Source organism: Papio anubis, chromosome 4, assembly GCF_008728515.1.
Source record: "Papio anubis isolate 15944 chromosome 4, Panubis1.0, whole genome shotgun sequence".
NCBI lineage: Eukaryota > Metazoa > Chordata > Mammalia > Primates > Cercopithecidae > Papio > Papio anubis.
The window spans coordinates 86,229,076-86,256,153 of record NC_044979.1 but is presented as its reverse complement, the minus strand read 5'-3'; the positions used below and the strand labels follow the sequence as shown (position 1 = coordinate 86,256,153).

At 37.8% G+C, this 27,078-nt stretch overlaps 1 long non-coding RNA gene across 5 annotated transcripts in view; it reads left to right on the top strand.

Moving 5' to 3' along the window:
- Positions 1-37: 37 nt before the first annotated feature.
- LOC110742856 overlaps positions 38-27,078 on the top strand; it is a 157,460-nt gene continuing 130,419 nt past the window's right edge. For 4 of the 5 annotated variants that reach the window (XR_002521044.2, XR_002521045.2, XR_002521049.2 and 1 more), the window contains exons 1-2: positions 38-2,150; positions 2,373-2,477. This is a non-coding gene — a long non-coding RNA (uncharacterized LOC110742856). Of the gene's footprint in view, positions 2,151-2,372; positions 2,478-16,741; positions 18,910-27,078 lie in introns of those variants that run through there. The other variant, XR_002521048.2, reaches the window with a different exon arrangement.

Below are 27,078 nucleotides of genomic sequence, written 5' to 3'. Positions count from 1 at the left end.
CAGGAGAATGGCGTGAACCTGGGAGGTGGAGCTTGCAGTGAGCCAAGATCGCACAGTGAGCAAGACTCCGTCTCAAAAATAAAATAAATCAATATACATATGTATACTTATAGACCATTCTTTGAGCAAGTGAGGCTGAGAAATGTGTTTATAGCTGCGTACATGGCCTTCCCCTATTCTCTCTTACAAAGGAAGAAGTAAAGAATGTAGATAGTACTGGGAGTGAAGAGTTACTGTTACATACATGTAGCATTTCAGTGCCATCTCAGACTTCTGTTTGGAGTTAAGCAACCAAAGTGAAAGAGAAGAAACAGAACTTCATCCACAATGACCCTTGGAATGTGAAGCTAAGTTTCATCTCTCATTGTTAATGGAGCAGCAACGAGAACAGACTCGGAAAGGTGTGGATGAGATTGTCTAGGAAAGCTACAGCATAGGACAGACTTCTGACATTCAACATTTGAGGTTTTCATTGATCAAGGCCAACCTTTAAAGTCCATGGCATACAATAACTTTAACTTTTTCTGTCAAGTCACTTTTACAACCGAGGCTGGTGTATTAGTTTGCTAGGACTGCCATAGCAAAGTCTCACCAAGTGGAACAACAGAACCTTACTGTCTGACAGCTCTGAAGACTAGAGGTCTGAGATCAAGGTGATGGCAGGATTGGTTTCTTCTGTGGGGTATGAAAGGGAATCTGATCCATGGCTCTCTCCTAGCTTCTGGTGGGTTGTTGGCAACCTTTTGTGTTCTTTGGCTTGTGGATGTATCACTTCAATCTCAGCTTTCATCTCTACATGTCATTCTGCCTTTATCTCCACATAGTGTCTGTCTCTGTTTGAATTTCCCCTTTTTATGAGGATACCAGTCCTAGTGGATTAGGGCCCACTCTAATGACCTCATCTTGACTACATCTACAAAGACCCTATTTCTAAATGAGATCACATTCTAAGATACTGAGAGTTAGGACTTAAACATACCTTTTTTAGGGGGACATAATTCAATCTCATAATACCTGCTATGAAAATTCATTTGTTAAAAAATGAACCTGGAGGATCCCTTACCTGACCCTGAAGCCTCCACATTGCAACAATCATTTCCTTTTCATTGGAGGAAATTTTAGACTATAGAGGTATTTGAGAATTTTTAAGGGTCTATTTAATGGCATACATTGAAAATATTACTTTCAGTCCTTATGAAATTATCTGGATCACAGCGGGATTGTTTGTGAATCTGCAGATGTATATTTATTTCATGTTATGACTATTCAGTTAAACACTTTTACCACGCAGTTCACTTTTCTCAAAGTAACATTTTTTTTGGGTGGAAATAACAGTTTTTTAAAATCCCAAAACACCTTGAATACAATATACTAAATTAATAATATTTTAGAAAAGACCCATTTATCCACTTCACATAATAATCTCTAATCAAAGAGTATCACATGGAAAAAATTAAAAGTGAGCATCATGTTTGGATTAAAATTCACTTTTGTTTTGTTGGTATGCCAGGTGGGAAGAATGAAGAGGAAGCATCTTCTGAATCTTCAGTTTATTTCACACATGTGTTTTCTATGTTTTGAACTGCTCTCAGGTTGAGCCTTCAATTTCTTGTAGTCCAAGAAAAAGACATTTTTTATCCAGTGGGCTGAATTGTGTTCAATAAAAAGTTCAAATCCTAACCTCTGGTACCTCAATATGACCCTAGTTGAAAATAATATTTGCAGATGTAATCAAGTTATGATGGGGTCACAATGGAGGGTGGATCCTCCAATGACTGGTGTCCATATAAGGAAAGGAAAATCTGGCCACGGAGACACAGGTAAGAATGCTGTGTGAAGACAGAGACAGAGGCTGAGTGATCTGTCTCTAAGCCAAGGAACTACAAAGATTGCCAGCAATCACTGGATGCTAAGAGGCATGGGACAGCTTCTCCCTTACCACCTCCAGACAGTTTGCTGAAACCTTGATTTTGGATTCAGCCTTCCTAACTATGAGAGAATAAATTTCTACCTTTTAAAGCTACCAAACTTGTGATAATTTGTTGTCAACACAAAGAAATCAATACATCCAGCATATCCAACTTTGATATCAAATGCCTGCCTGATGATGTGCACCAACTGCCACCCCAATTCAACCACTGCCTTCCTTGGTGAGCATAAGAAACTTCATTACATTACTTCTTATATTTGAACTAGATCTTTCTCATACTTATTATTTATACAAACTTGTTTTCACTGTTCAATTGATGTATGTTCAAATCTACAAAAATTGGGAATTTTGGATTGGGATAATATGAATGTTAATTTCCTTCTGAAATTAGTGGAGGTGCTTTTTTTGTTTTGGTTTTTCAATCTGTGGCTTTTCATTTTAGGACAAGGGTTTCAGGAACACACTTAAAATCATTAAATGAGACATAGACTTTACCCTGATTCCTATGATCACCTCAGTAAAGAAAAGTGTTCACAGCAAGAATAAGGTAAGTGGGCATGTTGGTTTCCTGAGAAGATAGTAATACTGGAAACACTTCTAGTTATTCACTTAATTTTAAAAGTGCTTATATAGAAACAGAGAAATCACATGAATTTGGCAGGAAAAATAGAAGAGTAAAGCAAGAAACGAGAACGAAGAAAGAGGTATGGAAAAGAAGCCTTTGGGAGAAGCAATCCAAGTGAGATGAAAGTATTTTTACCATTTGTGCCCTCTAAAATTTTAATGATTAGTCTTCAGTTCTGTTTATCAGATCGGTGTGTAATTCTATGGATTTGAGAATTACACATCAATCTGATAAACAGAACTGAAATATAGCAAGTATATTTAAAATACAGCAAGTATAATATAGCGAGTATATTTAAAAATACTTGCTAATGCCCTCACTTCCTTCAAGTGTTGGTTCAAATGTCACCTTATCAAAGAACATATAGATAATTCAGATTCTCTGACCTGTCCTCCTTCTCCAATCCCTGCACTTGGAACCTCCCTTCCCCTACTCCACCTGTTCATCTTTTCATTGTACTTACCATCTTCCCATAAGCTTTATAATTTACTTGTTATTTTCTTTGTTTCTGTCTGCTCCCTGCCACCCTTCCTGCCCCCCAACTCTTTTTGGACAGAAACTCCTTGAAATCAAGCCCCTTAGACTTTGATGAATTCCACAGATCTAGAGCAGTGTCTGGCATATCATAGGTGCCGGTTTTTAACAAACGTATTTTCTTTACAATTAATAATCTGTTGTGATCTTTTCAAGATTTAAAAAATCATTCACGTTATATTTTATATACATGTGTAATCCTTGCATGATGAGCTAAAATTTTTGTGGCTTGTGCATTCTCATTTTATCTCTTGACATGAAATTATGTATGGTTAGAGAGGATTTGTTGTTGCTTGACCTGATGTTTGCCTCCTGAAAAATGTCTATAACATAGTTTAGCAAGATGCTAACAAGTCCCAATGAAACACATCTGCTCTACTGTTGTCTCCAAGTCCTGGTCTCTTCAAACTTTTAAAACTGTCATAGATTACTGGAAACACAACTGCGTCTGAAATTAGTTCAATAAAACAGTAGTTGCAGATGCTTCATGAAGGGTTTGAAAACAAAATTGTCAGCCAAAGAAAATGGCTTGTAAATGTCTAGCCATCACTCCAGTGTTGCAGAAGTAAGTTTTCTGGCAATGAAGGAAGTGGGACTCCCTGCTTGCTGACACATAAATGACTAAACTGGAGAGATTTCTTAGTCTGTCTGCTTAGCAGTAGTGTGGATGTGTAACTGGATGCTGGTATTGCGGTGCAGTTGTAGGTGAAAATCCTGGACGTGATGAAAGACAATCTTTGGTAATAGAATTGCAGGAAAGCAGGGGTTTGAATCAACCAGGTACAATCTTGCTGCTTTCTCTTTCTCATTTGTATACGATTTTTTCTATAATCTAGAAAGCATAAGGGCAATGCCTTCCAATTTAATTGATGGCTCAGTCTGACATAATTGATTCCACATGGTAGGTGACAAATGACTCTTGGGTTAACCCCTCTTCCTATTCAAGAAATAGATAAATCTACCAGGATTTTCTCTTTTCTCACTAAACTATCACTTGGGCATCAATTTATCTATCTTTGATGAAATTTTAAATATTTCATAAACTGGTGAAACCTCTAATTCTTGTTTTTTGGGGGAAGGTGGAAAATAATAGAATTTTCTTACATTTTGTCATTGAGTTGACAGATGGCTGAAGGAAAAGCAGCATCCTAGGTTTTTCAGAGACATGTCTATGCTGAAGTCAGATTATATGGTGACTTGCAGTGTAACTATACTAGTATCTCTTTACATCTGTACACAAGAAAAAATTTTTGTTAAATAATATCAGTTTGGAATTGCTCAAGGGATTTAATAGAACGACTTGGAATATGGCCATGGTAATGCACATTCAGAAGGTCAAAATTTCTCAGCTAGAGAATGGTTCAGTATGCTCATTCATCACTTTCTACTTTTGCTTATATTAAACAAAGACATACAACTACATGCAAGTTGAACTGTAGCACCTGCACAATCAGACTTACAAAGTACTAAATCCCAACCTACTGTCAATTCACAGGATTCATCCTGATATAATCTTTATGATATAGATGTTTATTTTCAAAACTCATGCAAAGAAATTAGCTAAATGACAAATAATGCTTATATCTTTTATGTATATAACAAATTTCATCCAAAAATTGCAGTGTACTATATGATCAGTCAGTTAATAATGTATGTAAAATCCAGAGTAAAATATTCTCAACTTCTCAAGAATCAGATGACTGAGAGGAGACAAAGTTCATTTTTTCCCTCAATCTATTGGATAGGGTAGCTGAGAAAGATGGCTTTTGCAGCATTCTTGGAAAGTTCACAGTTTAGGATTCACAGCCTGTGATTCTTAGATGAGGACAGCTGATGCTATACATATTACTGAAGCCAAGTGGTGGGATGATATATTCCATCCAAGCTGTTTTCATGAGTGAGTAGACTTTGGCCTTTCTAGCCAGGTTTCTCAATGCTGGAGAAGACAACACACATTCTTTGGAAGTTGAGTCCAAACCAAAACTCCACTTGATCTGCAGTTCTGCCTCTGGGTGGTCCTGGGTGACCCAGTTTAGCTTGGGGAAGCCCTGGGAAATTTGATATGGCCACATCCAGTTTAAAGGCTACTCTTGGGTGGTCTTCAGCAGTTAATAGAGTTTGGTTATGGGACCATTATAAGAGCTTCAGAGAAGTCCAGGAATCTGGGGCTGGACAAGGTCCAGACTTCTGAGTGATGATTACTCCTGAGCATATCAGTATAATAAAGTGGAAGGACTAGAGTAGTTCTGGGAGGACTAAGTAGTTCATGCCAAACACACCTCAACAATTCTATGCTGCCGACATCGTTGGCATCTTCCAAGGCCCAAACTCAAGGCACCATGTTGTCAGATTTAACAAGAACTGGGCTGCCTCAAGGCAAGGGATCAGAACTTTCCAGGCAGTGCTTTATGGCAAGGAAGACAGAGAAATTTTCTTTGATAAATTCAAGTCCTGGGCCGGACGTGGTGGCTCACGCCTGTAATCCCAGCACTTTGGGAGGCCGAGGCAGGCGCATCATGAGGTCAGGAGATCGAGACAATCCTGGCTAATACGGTGAAACCCTGTCGCTACTAAAAATGCAAAAAATTAACCGGGCGTGGTGGTGGGCACCTGTAATCCCAGCTACTAGGGAGGCTGAGGCAGGAGAGTGGCGTGAACCCAGGAGGCGGAGCTTGCGGTGAGCCGAGATCCCGCCACTGCACTCCAGCCTGGGCGACAGAGTGAGACTTCGTCTCAAAAAAAAAAAAAAAATTAAGTCCTGTAAATTTGCTAAATAATACCAACCCTTAATTAGATAGCTATGATAGATAGATATGAATATATAGATAGATAAAGGGGAACTGAGTTGAGTTGATAATAATATCAACCCTTAATTATATATATATATATATATATATAGGGTGTGTGTGTGTGTATATATATATAGTGTGTGTATATATATATAGAGAGAGAGAGAGATAAAGGGGAATTTTATCAATCCAAAATCATTTGTATTTCGCTACAGAAAATGGTACATTATAGTGAAAACAACATATGCTTTGGAGATAGCCACTCATGGGTTCCAAGGTCCCTCCACCATTTATTGTCAGAGAAACTGGCTGAGAGATGTGGAAGATTATCCCAAAAGATAGTTCATGCAGGCTGGGCATGGTGGCTCATGTCTGTAATCCCAGCACTTTGGGAGGCTGAGGCAGGTGGATCACCTGAGGTCAGGAGTTTGAGACCAGCCTGGCCAACATGGCAAAAACCCGTCCCTACTGAAACAAAACAAAACAAAATTAGCTGGGCGTGGTGGCGAGCGCCAGTAATCCCAGCTACTTGGGAGGCTGAGAATTGAGGCAGTAGAATTGTTTGAACCTGAGAGGCGGAGGTTGCAGTGAGCCGAGATCATGCCACTGCACTCTAGCCTGGGCAACAGAGCAAGATTCTGTTTAAAAAAAAAAAAAAAAAAGATAGTACATGCAGAAAATATTAAAAAATCTAATTAAAGCATGTTCATTCATACTTATATATGTCAGTTTGTTGAGATAAGTAATGATATTTCAAGGGTAAAAAGAGTTAAATGGCAAAACCATGGGGCTTGGGTTCAGACAGACTTGCATTGACACTGATCCTGATAAATTTCTTATCTTCTTTCTGAATCAGGGTTCTTCATATATACATGAAATTAATATGATCTACCTTGTGGAATAGTTACAAGGATTAGATAAGATGGAAGTTCCTAGCCTGATGCATGACACATTCGAGGTGCTAAATCAATGCTAGCTTACATTTCTTCCTTTTCTCACTTTAAGATACCCCATGGAGGTTTGGAACCTCTGTTTCCCTCTCCCTCAAAAAGGAACAAAATTTTGAGCAGACAAAGTGTGGGTCTGGACCATTCTGAGAGTTCTTTTTTTTTTTTTTTTTTTTTTTGTGAGATGGAGTCTCGCTCTGTTGCCCAGGCTGGAGTGCAGTGGCATGATCACGGCTCACTGCAAGCTCTGCCTCCCAAGCTCATGCCATTCTCCTGCCTCAGCCTCCCGAGTAGCTGGGACTATGGGTGCCCACCACCACGCCTGCCTAATTTTTTGTATTTTTAGTAGAGATGGGATTTCACCGTGTTAGCCAGGATGGTCTCGATCTCCTGACCTCATGATCCACTCGCCTCAGCCTCCCAAAGTGCTGGGATTACAGGTGTGAATTTTTTATTTTAAATACAAGAAAGAGCAAACGCATGCTTTCAGTCCTCAGTATGGATGCCATGGTAGAAGTCCAGGGTAACAAATGAGACAATGGAAGATTTTCTTTCTCTCTCCTTCTTTGTCTGAGCCACAGGTTTTGCTATGTTGCTCGGGCTGGTCTTGAATTGCTGGCCTCAGGAGATTCTCCCACCTCAGGATCAGCTGGTGATCCTGCGTATCATGTCCCTGCAGGACGGTTCTCTGGGTGGTCTTGCACTGACCCAGTGCTCCCCCTACTTCCTGCATGCAGCTTTCAGAATAACCATAGAATGTGCTGGGAATACAATATATTGAGATAGGAAGGAATTGCCTGAAATGGCTTGGGCCTTGTTTCTGTCCCTCCTAGGGAATGTAATATCTTGAGTTAGGGAGGAGCTGCTCAGGGCTTTGTTCCTTTCTCCCCTGGAAACAAAATGTCCTTCAAAGCTTTTCCCAGTGGGTCATGTAGCCCAGAGGTCTCCAACCCCTGGGCGGCAGACTGGTACTGATCCGTGACCTGTTGAGAGCCAGACCACACAGCAGGAGGTGAGCAGCAGGCAAGCGAGCATGACCGCCTGAGTTCTGCCTCCTATCAGATCAGCTGCTGCATTAGACTCCATAGAAGCACAAACCCTATTGTGAACTGAGCATGTGAGGGATCTAGGTTGTGCATTCCTTATGAGAATCTAATGCCTGATGCTCTGAGGTGGAACAGTTGCAGTTTCATCCTGAAACCATCCCTTCCCCACACCCCACTGGTTCATGGAAAAATTGTCTTCCATGAAACTGGTCCCTGGTGCCAAAAAGTTTGGGGACCACTAATGTAGCCTCTGAGGTATATAACCTGGGCAGGCTGTCTTTAAGGTCCCTCAGCTATGATACTAGCAAAGCAAGTCCACTAGAGACTCTGTCCATCCCAGGCAGCTTTCTCGAGGCTTGAGTGACTGGCTCACAATGGATCTGAAACTTCTTTCCCTTTACTGCCTGTCTGTAAGTAATAAACCTGCTTCACGTAACTTGTTGCATGTGAGTGAGATCTGTCCCACTGGACTCAGGCATTTAGTAAAACTGTAGCCCAAAATGCAGTGGGCAGAGGTGTTTGGATTCCTATTCCTGGTGGTTCCGTAGTGATGATCTTCGCCATCCTACACTGAGTGGGTGTCTTCCCTTAGGATTGGTAATTGGTGAACCTGCTTTGCAGCCCCAATAAGGGTTCTTGGTTTTTATGACCCCCTACTTTCATCACCTTGTGACCACACTTTATTATGACTTAACTCTTTGCTCACTCTGCTTTAACCCCATTGGTCTCCTTATCTCTTTAACATGCCAGGTATTCTTCCTCCTTCTGGGACTTTCTTCCCCTCTCTATTAACATATCTTGCTTCCTTCCCTCCTTTAATCTATTTGATATTGCAAACCTCCTTTGCATTGTGTCTTGATAGCAATCATCAGCCTCAAACATAATACATATTTTACATATTTGCCTTTCTCTCTCCCTGACTCTCATCTCCACTCTACTCCTAAAAGTAAAGTGTTGTTACTACAGAAACTTGTTTATTTTGTTCACTATTGCATCCTCAGGAACTACAGTAGAACCTGGTATATAGTTTTGGTTGTTTCCTGATTGTAGCACAAGTGGCCAGTTTCTGATGGGTCATTTTTCCAGTTGTCTGGGAGTCAATCCTCAGGTCAACTCAGCGGCTGTTTCACCGTGTATTAGTTCTTTCTCACATTGCTATAAAGAACGACCCAAGACTGGGTAATTTATAAAGAAAAGAGATTTAATTGGCTCATGGTTCCACAGGCTGTACAGGAAAATGTCTGGGAGGCCTAGGAAACTTACAATCATGGTGGAGGATGAAGTGGAAGCAGACAGATCTTACATGACTGGAGCGGGAGAAAGAGGGTGAAGGGGGAGGTGCTACACGCTTTTAAAAACCAGATCTCCTGAGAACTCACTCACTATCACGAGAACAGCAAGAGGGAAATCTGCTGCCATGATCCAATCGCCTCCCACCAGGCCCCTCCTCCAACACTGAGGATTACAAGTCAACATGAGATTTGAGCAGGGACATAAATCCAAACTATATCATACCACCTTGACAAAATTTGGTAAGCAGTAATTAAATAGATTGATCCTTTTTCTACTTAAAATTGCTAGAGTCATTTCAGTTTTCTGAGACTGAACTACGATTATAATTTAAAGAGTGAAATTATTTGGAAATAGCTGTGCTGTGAGTACAAGATATAAAAGCAGAGGGTGAAAATGTGCTTTATTCTTCTCTTTAGATCTAAAGGAAAAGCTTTAGAGAGAACACTGAGAGCTTGATGGGAATCCATGGCAGATTAGGGGAGACACAATAGACTGGCTTCTAGATACAATCTGTTAAATCTAAGGGTCACAATTAAGTGACTAGCTGCAGCTGATAGATGAATCAGGGAGAGCGAGCCTGGGATTGGCTCTCGTCTTCAGAGGTTCTCAAAGCAAAGGGCACACTGCTTGAGTCCACACACAGGATAAGTGCCATGCATGAAGTAAAGGCTGCATGGAATCATCTCAGCTCCTGTCAGTCTCAGGACTCCCCAAAGGGGAAATGTAATCTCAAGGGATATGCAATTTGAGAAGCATGAAAAATAAGTCTGATTAAAAGAACTTACAAGAGAGGGAATGAGATGTGAGTTATTGTGCCCAGAATTGGTTCCTTCCAGTGGGTTCTTGGTCTCGCTGACTTCAAGAATGAAGCTGCGGACTCTTGCGGTGAGTGTTACAGTTCTTAAAGATGGTGTGTCCGGAGTCTGTTCCTTCAGATGTTCAGATGTGTCTGTAGTTTCTTCCTTCTGGTGGGTTCATGGTCTTGCTGACTTCAGGAGTGAAGCTGCAGACCTCCGCAGTGAGTGTTACAGCTCTTACAGGTGGCGTGTCCAAAGTTGTTTGTTCCTCCTGGTGGGTTTGTGGTCTTGCTGATTTCAGGAGTGAAGCTGTAGACCCTTGCGGTGAGTATTGCAGCTCATAAAGGTAGTGCAGACCCAAAGAGTGAGCAGCAGCAAGATTTATTGTGAAGAGCTAAAGAACAAAGCTTCCAGAGCATGGAAGGGGACCCGAGCGGGTTGCTGCTGCTGGCTTGGGTGGCCAGCTTTTATTCCCTTATTTGGCCCCAGCAACATGCTGCTGATTGGTCCATTTTACAGAATGCTGATTGGTCCATTTTACAGAGTGCTGATTGGTGAGTTTACAATCCTTTAGCTAGACACAGAGTGCTGATTGGTGCATTTACAATCCTTTAGACACAGTGCTGATTGGTGCATTTACAATCCTTTAGTTAGACACAGAGTGCTTATTGGTGCATTTACAATCCTCTAGCTAGAAGAAAAGTTCTCCAAGTCCCCACTCAACCCAGGAAGTCCAGCTGGCTTCACCTCTCAGTATAACTAGAGAAATGCAATTAAAGAAGATTCTATGGCAACAAATTTGAAAACCTAGATAAAATGTTTTTCTAATATAATGTATATTTCCAAAATGATCCCAAAGAAAGTAAAAACAAAAAACAAAAAACAAAAAAAACCAATAATCATAAAACTGATTGAGAAATTTAAAAATCTGTCACTAACAAAAGTAACTAGGACTATAGATTTTCACAGCTGAGTTCTATCAAAACTTTAAAAACTAGATAATTTTGATGTTACTTATGCTATTACAGACTATTCAGAAAAAGTTTAATATAAAGCCTTGTAAAGTTAGAAAACACCCACAAGTATAGCTTAACTTCACATATAAGTACAAATGCAAAAATAGTTGTAAAATAAGAGAGATTTCCAAATAGTCAGAAATTATCAGTAAAATTGTTTGTATCGATCTGTAAAAATCAAAACCGTATGATATCAGCTAATCCTGAAAAGATTATATAATATTTAATAAGCATTTTAAATAAAAACTCTAGGAATAAAAATATACTACAGAATCCAACAAAATAATTTACCTCGAATCAAATCTAGTTATGGTTCTAAATTACAGAACTCTCATTTTAATTAATATGAAAAATAGGTTAGAATTTCTACTACCACCATTACTTTGATATAGTGAACTAAGAAAATTAAAGTCAGTGTAAACATTGGAAAATTATATTTTTTTCTTATAATAACACTGTATGTCTAAACTCCCAAGATTCTTGTTAAAATCAATACCAATGAATAAAACCTTGAATAAGTGAATTTGTTAGAATAGAAACATGATAAATAAGTACAGATAAACCGTTTTTGTCTATATTATCTGTAAACAAATGGCAATGAAAATTGAAAAACACTCTATTTACAATAAACAACATAATATCCTTATAGATAATTTAAAGGAAACACAGGATCTAAGCAAAAGTGTCTGAGAAATCTTATTGAAGAACATAATATAACATCTGAACTATGGAAAGGCATACTGTGATCTTGGATAAGAAGAATTAATACAGTAAAAATGCCAATTCTTAAACAAATTGTTCTATAAATTCAAGACACTTCCAAGTAGAACTTCAAGTGTTGATTTTAGAATTGGATACAATGATATTAAAGTTCACTTGGAAAAATATATGTCTGAGAACAGCCAAGAAAAGTTTGATATAGGAGAATGAGAAGCTGGGAAACTTGCTTTACACATTATTTGTCAGACTATAAAGTCAACCATAATCAGATCAATATGGTTTTTAGCCATATGGATCCATGAAAAAACAAACAATCTGGAAAATAGATGTCTGTATATGAAAACTTTATATATGGCAACATTCATATTTCTATTCAGTGGGAAAAGAATGACTTACTTAATACTCAAGACTGACAATTGGCTATTTATCCAGAGAGAAACAAAGCTGAACCCACTCTCACTATGTCTGTGCTGTCCAATATAGTAGCCACTAGCAAGAAGCACTATTTACATTTAAATGTAAATTGATTAAAATTGAATAAGATTTAAAAAGTGTGCTCCTCAGTGACATTAGCCATATTTTAAAGGGCTCAAAAGCTACATGTGACTAGTGTATAATTTACCAGGCAATGAAGATTATAAAACTTTTCCATCATTGCAAAAGATTCAATTGGATAGAATGCTCTCTGTCTCATTCTCTCTATATATAATCTTTAGCTATATTTATGTATAATTTATATATGTATATGTCAATATGAACATAAATGTATATACATAAATATAAAATATATTTTATATAGTACATTATATCTTATATATAGTTCTCAATTAATTACAAATATGAAACACTTAGAACAAAGTCATCAAAGTGACATAAACAATATAAGGGTTGAGGGAAACCTCTTAACTAGATACCCACAAAAAACAAAGATTTGTTTGACATAAAAAAGTTGAAGTGTATACAGGGTGGGCATGGTGGCTCAAACCTGTAATCCCAACACGTTGGGAGGCCAAGGAAGGAGGATTGCTTGAGCTCAGGAGTTAGAGACCAACTTGGAAAACATAGGGAGACCCCCATCTCTAAAAAGAAAATAATTATAATAAAAGTTGTATATTGAAACATAAAAATGACATACAAAAAGTATGTGTATCAAAATATCACTTCGTACACCTTAAATACACAATTTTTATGTATCAATTATACCTCAATAAACCTGGACAAATATAGATGTTAATATCCTAGAATATGTTATAAAGGGAATAAGCTGTATGATGAGTCAGAAAATAATTGAATTCAGCTAATTTAGAAAGGGTGGTTTGGGATTGCCCCTCTCAAGAGGGTATTTGAGCTGAGACCTGAAGGATGACAAGCTTTATTGTGCAGAGCTGGGCAAAAAACACTCTAAGCTGAGTCCATGGACCTGATAGCTCTTTTGAATGACAAAGAAGCGAGGGTGCCCTCTGTGTTCAGGGGCAAAAGAATGGGTTGTATAAATGAAGATCAGAGTAAAATTGTGGACCACTTCTGGTCATGAAAGTTAAATACTTTTACTGTAACCTTTCACATTGCTGAGAATCCAACACTTGATCACTGGACTCATTTCAGGACATAGAACAGTTCAGGTGTTTCAAACTTACATGGTATATCTCATTGCTAACGGCTCCTAACCATGTACAAATAGAGCCACAGTGAAATAGAAAAACAAAAGTAAAACAAACTCATCTCTTTACAGATAGGTAGAGAAACACTGTTGTTAAGTCCTGGAGAGATTTTTGGTTGCTTTTCATAGAGCAAAGAAACCCACCAAAATATTTTATAAAGAAGTGAATTTTTACATATGTTTTCCAAAAGAACTCTAGTTTAAAGCCAGAGTTACCCTAGATTATATTGTGCAGAATGGATTACAAAGGTACAGGAGTTAAATTAAGGAAGGTATTACGAGGCTATTGTTGTGGTCCAGGGAGGAGCTGCTGGTGGCTTGGGCAGGGTAGCAGCTGCTGGAGAGGGGTGAGAAAAAGGGAAGAGTAACAAGGAGCCATAAAAGATTTCTAGTTTTCTTTGCTTTATTTTATTTTGCCATAATCACTGATGACATCTGTGGAGATAGAACATAAGGAGAAACGAGTTTGAAGGCAAAAATCAAGCTCTGTCTTGAAAAAATTTAAGTCTGAAATGAATATTACAAATCCAAGCAGATCTAAAACTCATCAGAGATGTCTGGATTGGGAACATAATCTTGGGAGTTAGCAGCATGTAGATCTAGGGTGATCAAACTTCCTGGTTTGCTCAGGACACCCCCGCTTTAGCACTGAAAGTCCCAAGTCCTGGGAAACTTCTCAGTCCTTGGCAAACCAGGAGAGTTGGATACTCTAGATAAATGGTATGTATAAGAGAGCAACCAAGACGATCACACAGAAGTATTGAGTCAGGGAACTATTTAGAAGAAAGAGAAACCTAGAAATTATAGCCAGTGATGTAGGTAGAAGATACGAAAGTGTCAGATTTTTCAGAAACCAAAGGAAAAGATGGTTTCGAGAAAGAGAGAATGCCAACCATAGGATGCCAGGGAATGTCAAGGAAGAGGAGAATCAAACAGCAGATTTGACAAGATGGTGGTCACAAATTACCTAAAGAAGATACGATTTTGAGGAGTGATGAAGAAAGAAGCTACAGTGTAGTATGTTGAGGAGTGAAGAGTAGGAAAAAAGATCAGTGAGTGTGAAAAAGTCATCACAGTATCTTTGCATTGAAGGGGAGCAGAGTGATGGGTAGTAGTTGAAGAGAAGAGAAAATACAAAACGGTTTTATTGTGTGTGTGATTCTGTTGCAGGACTTTTCCTTAGTTCAGTTAAAGGCAGGGTTCATTGTCCCACGGCCACAAAAATTCAGGCTCGCAGACAATTTGGTGAGTAAGGCAGGGTTTTTTTTTTTTTTTTTTTTTTTTTTTTTTTTTTTTTTTTTTGAGATGGAATCTCACTCTGTCTCCAGGCTAGAGTGCAGTGGCGCAATCTCTGCTCACTGCACTCTCCACCTCCCAGGTTCAAGCGATTCTCCTGCCTCAGCCTCCCAACAGAGGGACTGCAGGTGTGCGCCACCATGCCCAGCTAATTATTTTTAGTGAAGATGGGATTTCACCGTGTTAGCCAGGATGGTCTTGATGTCTTGATCTCGTGATCAGCCCACCTCAGACTCCCAAAGTGCTGGGATTACAGGTGTGAGCCACCGTGCCCTGCCAATACAGGCTGTTACTGGGTGAAAAGGAAAAGGAGGAGGAAACAGGGACTCCAGCTAGTCCACAGTCCCTGCTAGAGTGCTTACAGCCGGGCCATTGGAATCCCAGTTTCCACACAGGAAGAGGAGGGGCCAGGCTCCTCCCCTCTGCAAACAGTGAACTTCCTGAGGCTCCACCCCAGTGGACAGGCTGTTTGGAGTTTCTCCAGGGACCCTCTCCCACCTGGCTGTCTCAATTCTACTGGGGAGAATAGGCTTGTCAGGCAGTGTTAAGTATGTATATGGATGTTTTAGCATAAATTTAATGTGATTTTATTCTTCCTAGTGTGTGACTTTCTACAATTATATTCAGCTTCTCAGGCATTGACATGAAAAAGAGTTTTTGAATGGTTTTTAATCAGTGGGTTTCCAAGGGAGGATACTAGGGAAGACAAGCAAGTTAAAATAATGAAAAGATAATTACTTCAATTAGTGAAACGTGGATTAAAAGCCAGGTAAAGGGGGAAGAGGAAACAGAAGCACATAGGAAGATAATGAGAAGCAAAGTCAATGTTTTAGAGGTTTCATTTAAGTTTGAAGAATTATTGCAAAATGAGTACTTGAGAATGCAAACAAAGCACCAAGTGGCAGCCAGAGGAGACCGGGGTTAATTTTAAGCTTTTGAGGTACGGTGAGTTAGTGCTGATGCAGTGTCAAGGGTGTGACCACTGGCTGGGGATTGGTGGAGGAAAAGGTGATTGGCAGTGAGGAAGGAAAGTCTTTGTCAGGCAGGGTTTGAATGGTTCATCCCTATGAATTCTGAAGTTATCAAGAATGATGATGCAGGAAAGCTTTCCTCTTGGCCCTCCGAAGGTTCGCTGAAAAATCAGCTTGCAAAGGCATATTAATAAGACTAAAGGCATACAAATGTATTTAACATGTGTACATAGGAGCCTTCAGAATGAAGACCTAACTGCCAATAAGATACAGAAGCTTATATGCTGTCTTGAGGTTATAAAAAGAATAAGGGCTCAGAGCATGGCCAAAAAAAAGTTATGGTGGTAGACCAGGTTTTAGTGGCAAGACAGGTTATGGGAGGGAGAAAGGAAGAGGCCTGGCTAGCAAAGTTTCCTTGTTATGTAGTTGAATCCTCATAGGTAACAGTCTTCAGAGAGAATAGATGGCAAATGTTACTTTTCAGACCTTTAAAGGTGTCAATTCTCAATCTCTTCTAGATTTAGGAAAGGCCTGGATTAATGGAGATTCTCTGGATGCAAATTTCCCCCACAAAAGAGTTTTTCAGGGTTATTTTAGTCAGCTGGTGTCAGCCAACTGGAAGAGTCTTTAGGGATTACAGGAATTTAATCAATTTGAGTAATCAGCCTGTTTTAAGGCCTCCTGCCCTGTAGCCTGTTTCTTCCTAAACTGTGTGGATTGCAGTCACCTAGTTGGTTAGAACCAGCTCCTGACAGACCCCAACAATTTGTAGATGAACCCTAGTGAATTTTCCTCATTACCCTGGAAAGAGCTGTATCTTCTTTACCATAACATGCAACTTATGAGCTGGCATAATGACTCACTACGTCTGCACAACTGGGACTCCTCCTCTACATGAGATGATGCACCCTCTCCCCTCTCCATCACCCCATAAAACCCTCCTGTCACCTTCTGTCCAGGGAACACTGCTTTGGAGAATACACCCTGTGTTCTCCTTACTTGTGCCAAGTAATAAAACTCCTATTTGATCAAAACCAGCATTCTCTTGGAGAGTCATTTGTTATTCACCAGGAGAGCAAACCCTGAGTTTTTTTTTTTTTTTTTTTTTTCCTTTGAGGTAACCCCTGCTGCAGCCATTTCAAAATATGTCAAAGAAATAAGAGATGAAGATAAAGAAGAAGGAAATGAATCCAGCAAATTTGAGAATGAATGGGTCAGTATATGAGAGTAGGAAAGAGGTACAATGTGTAGCTTAGTAGTTCAAGCTTCAAATGGGTGGGGTTGATAAAGAAAATTGGAAGCAGAAAGTATCTCAACTTCCTGGCTTGTGATACTATGATATATAGGGTATGAAGAAAAATATACCCTCCATTTTATACTGTTTGTTGTAGGGAGAATAATGTCAGCAGGACTCAAATTAAGAAGCTAATGAGAATATCCAGAGAAGAGTGAACTTGAAGTTATAAGGATATCTCTTGATGACATGTTGTTTAGGATCTGCTACATAATTTCTGAGGCCCAGTAAAAAATGAAAATGCAGGATATCATATTTAAGATTAAGAATTCCAACCATTATACCAAGTGTGGACCCTTCTAAGTGTGAGATCCTGTGTGTGACTGTACAGATCACATACCCGTGAAGCTGGCCTTACATATTCTGGAATTTCATAGACCTAGGACAAAGATTTGAGAGCGAGGGCAGACTTGAGTCACATTAGGGGATATACTCTATTTATTTAGTTAACAAATATTTACATGGAAAAACTTTGTGTCAGCCATTGTTCTAAATGATTAACAAATGTTTTAATTTAATCTTCCTAACATACTTATGATATTTTCCCATTTTATAGAGAAAAAACCTGAAATGCTGGAAATTTAAGCAACTGATCCAGGGTCGTAGTAGCAATTGAGTTCTAGAATCTGTGTCCAGGCTACGTGGCCTCTCAGCAGTTCTAGAGATAATAATAGTTTGGGAGATTTAAAATTAGGGTTGACCAAAATAAACAGGAATTTGAGTCCTGATAGGATTAGTCCTGATTAGGTCTCTAGAGGGAAAAGAATAATCAGTTCCAGGGATAGTTTTGAATCCATAACATACAGTCTCAGCCTTCTCTGATTTCTACCTTTGAGAGAGGAAAGATACTTTAGGAAGTTTCTGGGTGTGGAATTTTTTTTTTCCCTGGCTGATATGCAAAGTGATGAAGTAGAGGCCTCAGGGCACCTGTCCTCCATAGCAGCTCAAAGCTTGAAGCTGTCTGCTGTGAGTTCCTTGTGAGCAACACAATTCAGTTTTATTCTTGGTGCTCAAGATGGCAGGTGTGCTTGGGAAGGAACTACACACACTACACAGAGGCAGCCCTCCTCTACTTCCCCCTTCACCTTCATAGAACTCTTCAGAATTAACAAAGTTTCTTCACAATCATTATCCCAATTTCATAGAGTACAATGAGATGTTATCTACAACCTATATATTCTTATTTCACACAAAGGGTTATAATCAGAAATAATTGGATTAAATTGACGAGTTTAAGAAACATAATTGAGTAAATAAAACAATTATTTATGGAAATGCCACAAAAGGAATAAAATCCATATATGTATATATATAAATTTTCATACATTCAAAAATGTTTATGTTCTTTGGGAAAATTTGCATTCTAATTTCTTAATACTCTGTAGACATATTAACTCAATGATTCTATGATTCTATTATGTATTACTTGTTATGCATGCTGAATAATTTTGTGATACTATATTATTTATGACAATCTTATATTTATTTTTTGTGTGCAGATGCTTTCACACTGCTGAGTGTAGGGGTGTGTAGAACGGATGCAATTAATTTCAGTCCAACTGATTATTTACCAATGCTTTAAAAAAAAAGAAACAGCTGCTTGCATGATTTATTGGCCTATGTAATCTGTGTACTTATTGAAATTGAACTGATTAATGTTCTCTTTCTAAACTTTGCTTTTGCTTTAATGAATTATAAATATAAGTTTTTGTAAGGTTGATATAATCCAAAATTGAAAACAAAGACCAACTAATGACATAGCCTCCTAATTTCTTTAAGGCATTCTCTGGAGTATGTCATTTCCTTTCCAGTTATGTGGTCTTGATGAATGTAACTGTTAGTACATTCAGTTAGTACTGTATATGCTACACCTTTGAAAGGCAGAACTTGATTAAAAATGAAGGAAACACATTCAGCTTCTTTCCATTATTCAGCATTACTGAAAACAAAAATTTTTAATTAATTATACTTCCTGGTTAATAAAGTTATATAGTCACTTTTAAAATAATTATAATAAAACAATAGTGCTCAAGAGATACATAAAATGTATATTTTTCATTATTTTGATATCTAGCTTATGAAATTTAGTAATATAAAAGCTTTTTTACTTAAAGTATATTTTAATATACTTATATATTATATAATAAAGTACATTTTAATACTTTATATAATTATATATTATAATTTATAAGTAAATTATATATTTATAAATATAATTTATAAATTATAAAAAATTATAAATATAATTATATATTTAAAACTTATATATTATATAATATAAGTATATTTTAATATATATTATATAATATAATAAAGTATATTGTTTCTGATGAGAAATCAGTGGAAATTTAATCATCGTTCCAAGTTGAAGACAGTTTAAAGCCTGAAAGCCACGTTGCGAGTTAAATCTTCGGACTGGATTGAGAACTTGTCTTCCTCTTGGGCACACTTTCCTCTGATTGATCCCTACCCTTCACCTATTTGACATATACCTACTCTTTCTTCATTGGGATAGAGCAACACAATGTGAGATAATGAGAATCTAATAAAGATTTGCTGGGCAGTTCTCTCCTATCTATAAAACGAACATTTCTCATTTTTAAAATCAGTTATTACACATGCACACACAAAAGTGCAATGCAATCTATTCTATCTTTAAAATATTTGTTAAAATTTTGTTTTCTCCAACTTAACTGTAAATTCCTTGAAGAAAAAACTTGTGTCTTGTATTATTTTTAGACACCACACACATAAAAATACACTAGTTATGCTCCAGATATTTACCTGATAATTAATATTTTTCTCCTCAGTGAACATTACTGAGAAATGAGTTAATAAGTCATTAATGCATAGTTAATACACATACCTTAGCAATTGTCTTTTACCTTACCAAGTTGGGTAAACAGCTACAAGGAGCTAATGGCACTTTTCCCTCTCATTCGCATCATTTTTAGCACTATATAAGGAGGACAAATGGAAGGGGAAAAATATCTTCATTCTTTTACACTTGGGAGATTACATGCCTCTGAACCTTAGGTTCCTTGCATTCAGGGACTGTGACTCAATATTTTATCTTTAGTATCTGGCACATAGTAGGTGCTTAATGCATGTTTAAATTAATTAAAAAGAAAACTCTAGGTCACTGACTTTTAAGAATCATTGTTAATGATTAAATGGAAAGAACAGAATCTGGGGTGGGGACTCCAATCAATAAGCACCAGCAAATAAAAACTAAATTTTACATTAGAACCAGAAACAACTTCCCCTTGGTGGGTTGAAATTTAGTTAGAGCTAAGAAAGTTTCAGATCACCTCTGTCCCTTGATTTGGGGTCTTGAAAAAGTGATAAAGGAGTGGCATTCAATGATAAAATAGAGAAAATGGATTTCTCCATCCTTTTTGGTATAGGTCATTTAATTGTTTGTGTGCTTCCCATTCTTAAATGTTTTCAAATTATGAGAAGCAAAATCTCCCAATATCGTAACCAGACATGGGGTGGCCATTCTAACTCCAACCATAATTACCTATAGGGCTTCTAGGGCGGTCTGGTAGGTGCGTCAGACATGGCAGCTTTGGCGCCTTTAAATAATTATGGTGTGATACATTCGTATGTATAGAAGCACAGAGCTAAGCCTCTTGGCTGGAGAAACTGAGACAAGCATCTGGGGTTTAAGTTGAGACATACAGTTGAATAAATACTAATGTTGACTTTAGAGTTGTGCCAAAATGAGGGATTTGTTTGAATTATCTAGTATGACATTCATCTTCTTATTGCCGAGTGAAGAAGTTAGAAAAGAGTATTTTTGCTGAATTGTCCCTATCACTTTGAAATTTAGCCCTCATCATCCAATGCATAAAACAGGGAACACTGGAATTTCATGATGGGTATTCCTAAAAATAAAGGAAATGTAGTTAGTACTGTTCAGAAGCCAGGGAATCCAACTAGTCCCCTCATTTGCTTTTCAAGTTTTGCTTAAATTGGCTTACAGATTTATCTACAATGCATTGCACATGGATATTTTTGTCACCACATATTTTACAACAGCTGTGATCCTGATGGGGATTTAGTTAACCAAAGGCCCCTCTGCATGCAAGCGGTCACCAGGCAGCTAATGGGTTGAGGGCTGAAACGACAATAAAGTGAGTACAACCATGCAGCTGTGGACCAAATGTAGAATAATAACTAGCAGTTGGCCATTACGGGGTTAACTACTGGTGTTCTGGTAAGTGTAAAAAAATGTTGAGGTCCTGCTCAAAAACACAGCCAAAATGTGAACATTTCCATTGGGTCAAAGTGAAAAATGCCTCGCTTCCTTTTAAACTGGTGATTAGTTTTAGGATGCCAATCTTGTTGGAGGGCCTAACACATACATTATTATAATTATAATTTTTTTGATAATGATGTTGTACTTTTCCAACATGCTTTTAATCTAAATAAGGGATCCTTGCAGAATATCAGCCTCTTAGTCTCTGGGGTTTCAGCCACCAGTGCCTGTGACTTTATAATTTCCAGACTTGTTACACTTACCCTGGGAAGAATTTTTACCTACATTTGTTGAGTTAAAGAGCCAGTCCTTCTGTTGTTTTAAACAAATGAAATAGTATCACTACAATGTCAGTCCAAACATGTGTAATTAACATGGAAAATATGTCTGAGTCAGATTGGTCAAGATAGATGACTTCCTTGCATGACTTGTAAACAGTCAGAGGCATAAAGCCAGGATGTCAAAACCAAGTTGTATACCACAAAGTTTTATCTGGGAGGACTTTCAAATTACAAAGGAAAAAGAAAGACAAAAGCAGGCTGCCATACTTTCTTAACAAGTAGAGAAGTTTTCTGCTATCTGAAGAAAAATAAGCCTCCTGTCCTGCTTTTTCGACATGTGTTACTCACACTGCAAAAGTCAAAACAGACATCTCATTCTTCTGGAAATGTTCATCAAACAATCTAATGGTACATGTCAGGCCTTTCAAATTATTCTGGATGGAAATAGGTCTCTAATCTCCTTTTAAATTTTAGTGGTGTCTGTGCACAGAACTCTCTTTGGAATTCTCTGATTAGTGGCCTAGGCCCTAATGGAAAGAGGTCCAATTCTATCTCCTTTGTATTTTTCTGAGTACGCTGAAGACCAGCAGCCCTCTTCTTGTGTTGTTTTCCTAGATAATTATCCAATCATGCTACCAGCTAGGTAATAGACTTGCAGCCCATGGGAACAAAGAGGACTTACATGCAGATGCTCTGTTTCTTCGCTGGGTAAAATGAGCTTAGTATACCAGAAAATGCTTTGTGTTTTCCAGTTTATCTCTGTCTTTGTTTTATGTCATCGGTGGCATCAGTTAGAAATTAAGTATGACAAAGAGCTTTGAGAAAATCCTACTTGTGACTGAACCATATCCTTATCCAAGGAGGTTTTGTTACCGAGGCACCATAAGTAACCCAGGATGAGGAAAATCCAGCTTGACTGTGGCTCTGCAGAAAGAGCTCTCATTCCAGGAACTGCAATGAATTTGTCCACGTAGAGCTTAGCCAAGTTACTTCTGAAAAATAATGTCATTGGAGAGTCTTCCTCTGAGAAAAGTCCCTGATCTCATCCTGGTGCTATACTATGAAGGTTCTTATTTTTCTTTCTTTCTTTCTTTTCTTTTCTTTTCTTTTTTTTTTTTTTTTTTTTTGAGACAGACTCTCACTCTGTCACCCAGGCTGGAGTGCATGGGATTATAGGCGTGTGCCACCACACCAGGCTAATTTTTGTATTTTTAGTAGAGACAGAGTTTCACCATGTTGGCCAGGCTGGTCTTGAACTCCTGACCTCAAGTGATCTGCCTGCCTGGACTTCCCAAACTGTTGGGATTACAGGCGTGAGCCACCACGCCCAGCCTAGGTTCTTGAGCATTAGATTCATAAAAGCTTGCCGTTAACAGACTAAAGTCATGTGTATCCTAATAGGAAAAGCCTTAAGATATGTAATTCAGTCTTTAATTATGAAGCAGTTTGGGCTCGGAGTGGTGTGTGTGTACACATGAACAAAAGGGAGCAGCAGAGGGAAAGACCTAGGAATATTTTGCTATGCTGTTCCAGAAGGGAAAACTGTCCTTGGTTCTGAGATTGCTTCAGGCAGGGTGCACTTGAAATAGGGCTGCTGCCAAGATCCATTTCACTGTGAGTTCCAAGAACAAGATAGATGCATTTTTTCTATATCTGTGAAGAAAGGGAGGTTCGCGTGCTGCCAATGACACATACTCATGTGGGCAGGGAAGGAAGGTATACTGAAGCATGTGAACTGCCCAGGAACTGAGCAAAACTGTGAGGTCTTCACCTGTCCTTGGGAATGTGGTAAAGCAATAGTGCATCTCCATTCTTGTCTTTCTTAGTATTAGCCATATGCCAGGATTCTACAAAGCCTTCTCTACCCTTCTTTCTCTGCATTCCACTTCAGTGATAAGATCTAAAAATATTGGCAGGATAAACTTGAATAAATCATGGAAAAGAGATGGCTTCCCTTCCCATCTTTACCATAGTGGGTACTTTACATAGGATTCAAGAATGAACAACTCTTTGTTAGGTCCTGTTCCTCATCTATGTCTAAGGAAAAGCCTAACTGGAGGATGTTAGCTGCTGTCTTTTACATAATGGACTAGTGTTCCCAGGGTCAACTGGCCAGGTCCCAGCAGTTAAATAGTTTCACCCTGTCTATTTATCTAAGCTGAGCTCACTTCTGAATAATGTAGCTTAGAAGAACTACTATCTGGATGGAAGACCTTTAAAAAGAGTGGAAAAGGTATTAGGCATCTTTAGAAATGAAAACTAAAGAATTTATCAAAACAGGAAGAAAAGTTCAAACTTGTAGCCATAAACCTAATTTTTATTTTTTTTTAGTACATGGTTTAATGCCATCATTAATGTGAGCAACTACCAACAAATCTATAATTATAGTCCAAGAGCTTTATTCTTGATTTGAAAAAGTTGAAGGTGTAAGGTAGTAAATTTCTGTAAGATATATTTTTAGCCAAAGGAAATCTGGGGATGTGTTATATAAACAAAATGGTATATACCCATGGGTATATCTTCACATGTGTATACATCAAGAGGTTAATCTGTCACCATAAATATATTCAATCCCTCAAGAAATACTGGACACTGGAAGCTGGTAGCTGCAGCAACCACAGCATATGCTATAAGCATTTCAACTATTAAAGTCTGACACTTGGCAGGTGCATTCAAGAATGACAACTCTTGGCAAGTTCATCCTATCCTTACACATGAATAATAAAGAGAAAGGAATATTTTCAGCCTGGCAGAAATAAGCAACAGGTGCTGAAGGCATTGTGATGTAGTTTAACAGGAGGGAGTATATTAAACAGTGTGAAATAAGCAAACATAATTATAACAGGCTTATAATGAACATGATGACTCCTAGTTAATTCTGATCTAGACTGGTTCAAAGACCCTAAGGCCAACACACCTTAGGAGGGATTACACCCTTTAAAAATAACAGAATGCATAAAATATTTAACAGTGTACCCTTCAATAGTAAAAGTCCTTTAGGGATTCTAAAGTTTAAGAGCTATTTTTTTTTTTTCTGACGTGAAGCTCTAAGGGCTATCCCATATGTTCAAGTTTGCGGAGCCTCTAGTATATCCTTATCTAGAGTCTATATGTGCTTTCTTTAGTCTAAGTAGGTGAATCCAGCAAGTGCTTTATCCACATCTTTTATTCATTATGGTTCTTGCAATTGATTGTTCACTGCACTGAGGTTCTTATTCATCATGCATTTACAATTTCTAATGTTACAGGCAGTTATTCCCGGGGGACTCCCATTTTAGAAGCTAGCAATGATAGTGGCGTCCTCTAAAGTTCTTACATAACTATATCCCTTATCGTACCTTTTGTATCCAGTTCTTTGTTTGCAACCAAGCAAAGAACTCATTCAAGAATGCCTTGATAATTGTTGTCACATTGACTAAGACATTTAGGTTCTGGGGTCAGATTGTCTGATTCAGAATTCTGCTTCTAAATCCTGTATACGTGGCCTTGACACCATTAACTAAATTTTCTAAGCTGAAGTTCCTCTTTCTGTCAAGTGGGGATAATAAAAGTATTTACTTCACAGGCTGTTTGAGAGTTAGATTAAATAATTTGTTCACCTTAGTAAAATGTCATACTGTGATTGTTTTAAAATGTTAGCTACTTTTATGTGTTTTAGAGTGAGTTGCTTTGAAAGGAAAAGAATGGGAGAAGCAGAAGGAGTTTTTTAGAGTTTTTTTAAAATGTTTATTAGAGTGAGTTCCATTGAAAGGAAAATAATTGGTGAGAAAGATCATTTGCTATTCAGACTTCCCTAGATGCAACTTCTAGGATAAATCTTGCTCCTTTGTCATTACCTGGGGCTTTGCTTCTTAAAATGTGGTCTGCAGGCCAGCAGCATCAGCATTGCTTGGGGAGTTAGAAGTGTAGAATCTGGGGTGCTATCCCAACCTGCTGACTGGGAATGTGTATTTTAATGAGATCTTAGGTGATTTGTGTGCATTTTAAAGTTTGAAAACCCTGGTCTATACAGCTGAGGTCCTTAGGTATCCTTTCAGGTTTTTCTGACCTTCCCCCTAACGTAATAATGTCTATCATTTTTCCTGTATATTTTCTTTAACCCAATAATGGCTGTACAGGTCTTAAAGTATAAGCAATACTTTACTTATTAACATTATTTTAATGTTTTCTAATACATACTAGGCTCCAAATAAGCAATATTGATAACAGTTACTCTTCCCTGTCTCACTCTGAAACAGCTTACTCCTTTCATCATCTGAATCATAGATTTTGACTTTAAGTTGCCTGTTTCTAGAGAAACTACTAAGATAGATTTTTTTCACTTTCCTCTCCTGATCTGGAAGCTGAAATAATATCTATGTTGGGTTTTATAGGAGGAAAGGAAGAAGAGAGGTATGGATAGTTTCACAAGTCTATAAATTATTTTTGTTTTGTCTTTATTAAATTCTTGATAAATTTAATTCTGTCTTGAACTTTAGAAAAAAAAGAAAAATGTAATTATGCCCAATAGAAGTCAAACGCATTAAAATGAATTGAAATTAGCTAATTCATTCAAATGAGTCTTTAAAAAGAACAGCAGGTAAATATTTTGGGGAAAATATCATTGTAAGTTTCTGCTAAATTGACTTACTTTTCCACTTCAAATAGCACTTCAGAGCTCCATTTTGTCTTTCTGATGCTTAAGACTGTCATGATTTTGATTAACAGAGGTGTTTTCTATACTGATTATTTTTTCACTTACAATATGAGCTCTATCTCATAACAATGACAGCTTGATAATGTGTGTTAACAAATTCAAACACTACAGATGAATTTTACAGTCCTCTGCACGGCTCATTCTCAGCTCATGAATCCAGAAGTGTCTATGAATTTGAAAGATTGCTGTTGGTAGATGATCTCATCTTCTATACTTACATCGTCTCTGGTTACATTTTTTCCCCTGTAAATGGTTCCCTATACTTGGGGATGCAGTGCCAAACTTTCTAGACAGGTGTAAATTACTACTACGTCTTCCTTTCCTTTTTTCTTCATTTATGTTTTATACTATATGACAAATTAAAACAATGGTGCCAATGGCCAGTGACTTTTTATTGCATTTTCTTCATATTTGGGGCATTTTATGTGTTTCAAATACTGAATTGTATGACACTGAGTTATATCAATCATATGAGATCAAACAAGAGGGCTTTACAATTTTCATTTGTGGGAGGGTTTTATAAAGGCATCTGCAAATTAGATTTTAATTGCTAACTGAAAGGAATGGTTGTAATACATAGCCAGTCAAAATATGAAAAATATAGAAAGGTCAAAGTTGTAAAGTGTACATTTCCTCTTACAAAGAGCACAGAATCATTCACTGAACTGACGTTCCTGCCATAAACTCATTCGGTCTCATAGAAAAATATATATTTTTTTACATTTTGGGAGAGAGAAAGATGACTGTCATTCTGTGCATAATACCTAACCTATCTTACCAGGAGGGTAACACAGCAAATACCTTCTCCTACTTTGTTCCTTTTAAATTTACAGACCTTTTAACTGTTTAGCTAACTTCCTTCCTCCCGTCCTTCCTTTTTTTTCTCCAAAATAATCTTAAACTTTTACTCAAGGGAAAT